The 3,090-nt window shown below is 29.0% G+C and overlaps 1 protein-coding gene across 1 annotated transcript in view; it reads right to left on the bottom strand.

The window, feature by feature from the left end:
- LOC106460096 (E3 ubiquitin-protein ligase HUWE1-like) overlaps positions 1-2,275 on the bottom strand; it is a 165,843-nt gene extending 163,568 nt beyond the window's left edge. Inside the window, exon 1 of the mRNA XM_022386717.1 lies at positions 2,093-2,275. The gene's annotated coding sequence lies outside the window, so the exon portion shown is untranslated. The remainder of the gene's footprint in view (positions 1-2,092) is intronic.
- Between the last annotated feature and the right edge of the window lie 815 nt (positions 2,276-3,090).

Raw genomic sequence — 3,090 nt, 5'->3', positions numbered from 1 at the left:
CAAGATTACTCATGCTAGAAATTTTCATAAAAGTGACCCTAAAAATGGCGCTAACTCGGTAACCTATGGCCCAATGAAGTTTCATAAAGAGCACGAACAGTAGTGTGATGTAAAGTTACTCATGCTAGAAATTTTCATAAAAGTGACCCAAAAAACTACGCTAACTCCGTAACCCATGGCCAGATTTTAACGAAACTTAAAGTTTCATTCTGTTCCTATTTTCATTTTTCATTACAGATATGGTGCTATTGTGCACTGTTTTTGCTGTATTTAATTACGGACAAGCAAACAAACAAACAATCTCAGAGTTTTAGTAGTATATAGATAGATAGATAGATGTGCCATTTTGAACCCTTTACTTCACATGATATATTAGAACAAAGCAGAGGTGCCCAAATCCATGGAGTTCAAGGAAAGAACTTGCTATATGCCTATCATTTAGAAAATGTCACATATTGTAGTACACAATAAAAATTTGGAATTTTAGTTCAGGTATTAAATGTTACTAAAATAATGTGATATTATTAATTATTTTATTTTTGATGTCTTAAATTGGACTTTGGTTTTAAAAGCTTTTTTGGATCATTGGCATTTTCTCAAAATTTAGAACCTAAAATTGGCACAACTACTAAAAAGATTGGCCACCTATTAAATACAATGTAAAACTAACAGATAAAATAATTTCTAACTAATATAATATCTTAATACACAGAGTAATGAGCAGTGAAATATATGTATTCTAACTTTGGGTGTTAGAAGTTATAAAATGTTCATATCATACTAATAATCAGCTAATATAATAGAGAATGTCACATACTCTTGCTTAAAGTCTGCAGAATTGTTGAACAATAAAGATCAAGCATTTCATAGGTACATGTCCAAATGTTAAAGGTAAGTCTTAATTGTTGGACTAGCATTTTGGGGTCTTAACATTATTACACATGCTATATTTTTGGGTAATTTTGCCACCTACTAAAAATATTATAAAACCTCTGGCCACTGCTGCCTGCTGAGAAAATTCTTTGCCACTTTGGATTACAAGTGTATACAGTTCATTACACCATCTAAATTTATCAATTCAGCAGGAGAAACATCATCAATTTTTTTGTCCAGTGTGTCTGGTTTGCAGCCTACAAGCTAAAATAAATGAAAAATTATCAAATAACAGATCACAATGAAAGATGAACAATGTGCCATATATTTTTGTCATTTTTGCATGTAAAAGTGGTTACAGATAATCTTATACTACTTTACAGAAGATAGTGAACATACATTTTGTGGAATTATTTCATCAACATTTTCCTATGTTGAAGGAATAGAAGAAAATTAAGAATTAAATTTCAAAACAGCAAAATATTTTACTTTAACTCTTACTTCACAATAACATGACTATTAAAAAGCTAGTTAGAATTTTTCAAAGGAAGTACGTGCCTCAACTCACCTTGATAATTACAGTGTATCTTATTTTTAATAAGTTACTTCCAATAAAGTAGAAATATTTTATCCCAGTGCCAGTAAAATGAAGCAAGTTTATGCAAACTTGTAAGAGAATTTGTAAGCCTACAAAAAAATCAAATACTTTGGAATAATAATAGCAATTATAATGACTTAACATCATCATAAAGTGCTAACCTTTGAAACACAGTCTCCTTCTTCCCAACTACAACAGTAGAAGATTACTAATAGTAATACTAATCTACATTTAACGGTTATCTTATCGTTAACTATAGCCTAGTATAACAATAACTGTTAAAAGTACATTAAGTTCTACGTACAAACGCCTTAAATAAAACGAGAAATCACACCAATAGGAAAATGTTTACAAGTCTTAAACTGTTAAATAGTTAAAAATTAAGTTTAACTTAAGTCTTAAGACTGCCATGATTAAGCTTTTCCTTCTATTTTTAAATTCTAGGTCTGCATAAAGATGTTTAGCAATCTACTTAGTTTAATGAGCAGCTTAACTTTAAGTCCTAAACTTAAGTGTCTTCTGGCTCTTCACAAAGTTTTTCTCAATTAGTGAATTACAATTTAGACTTCCACTTTACAATTTCAGTTCAGTACATATTTTTAACATTTAATAATGACTTACCTCAAAACAAACGGTAACAATAAGTTTATAAATGGCTGCAAAAAATATTACTTAAGTTTAAGCTGATCAAATACTCTGATATCTGTTATTCGATTAAATATTTTCAAAATTCAAATGTCATAAGATAATGTCGCTTTCTAACTTTCACAATGACGACGCCATGTCAGAAACGACGAAAGACCACACTATATGGAGTCCCGGATGTATCTTCTGTCCTCCAACCGCTACCAGAGGGCAAATACTAATATTTTGCGCCATACACATAGGAAAGAAAGAAAGTTTATTCTCAAAATATTTTGTATATTTAAATTTATTAAGTATCTATAATATAAACGTTTTGATTATATAGTTGACCAAATAACAAAGTAAATAACAAGTATTACAATTATGTGCAAAATAATGCAAGACTTATCAACTTAACAAAAATACACTACAAACTAAAGAATCATAATTCTGATAACATTAAAATATATTAAGATATTCAAGATTTGGAAAGTTATAGCTACTCATCTTATTCTAAATTTATTAATTACTTAACCTGTATAAACTTACATTTTGAATAAAAAGCCAAATAAGGCATTGGCGATTTTACATATTTAATTAATATTTGTTTCATTGTGTTCACATTTAAATTTCAACTGGCTTATGAAAATACTTGGGGTGCGTATCTAATCGTAGTAGTCGATACGAGACGTATCCAGATAAAGAAGTTTTACCAACGGTTTGTTACAAAGTTTGACATTATTGTCCGCAATTTATTATCCATATTACTAACATTGCCTTATTTAAATACTTTACAGTGATTTTTGAAATCCTCAGGTTTGATCAATTAAATGGCAGCTGGCAAGAGAAGTTAAATAAAAAAGTTAATATCTGTCTATCTATTTTGATATTGTTAATTTGTTATATTACTTTGCATGTAATGTTTTTGATAAAAGAAATGAAGACAACATATAGTACTCAATACTCATATTCCTCTATTTAATCATTACTTTTTA

Source organism: Limulus polyphemus, unplaced genomic scaffold, assembly GCF_000517525.1.
Source record: "Limulus polyphemus unplaced genomic scaffold, Limulus_polyphemus-2.1.2 Scaffold707, whole genome shotgun sequence".
In the NCBI taxonomy this organism is placed as follows: Eukaryota; Metazoa; Arthropoda; class Merostomata; order Xiphosura; family Limulidae; genus Limulus; species Limulus polyphemus.
The sequence above is the reverse complement of the archived record's forward strand: the minus strand, read 5'-3'. Positions and strand labels throughout refer to the sequence as shown.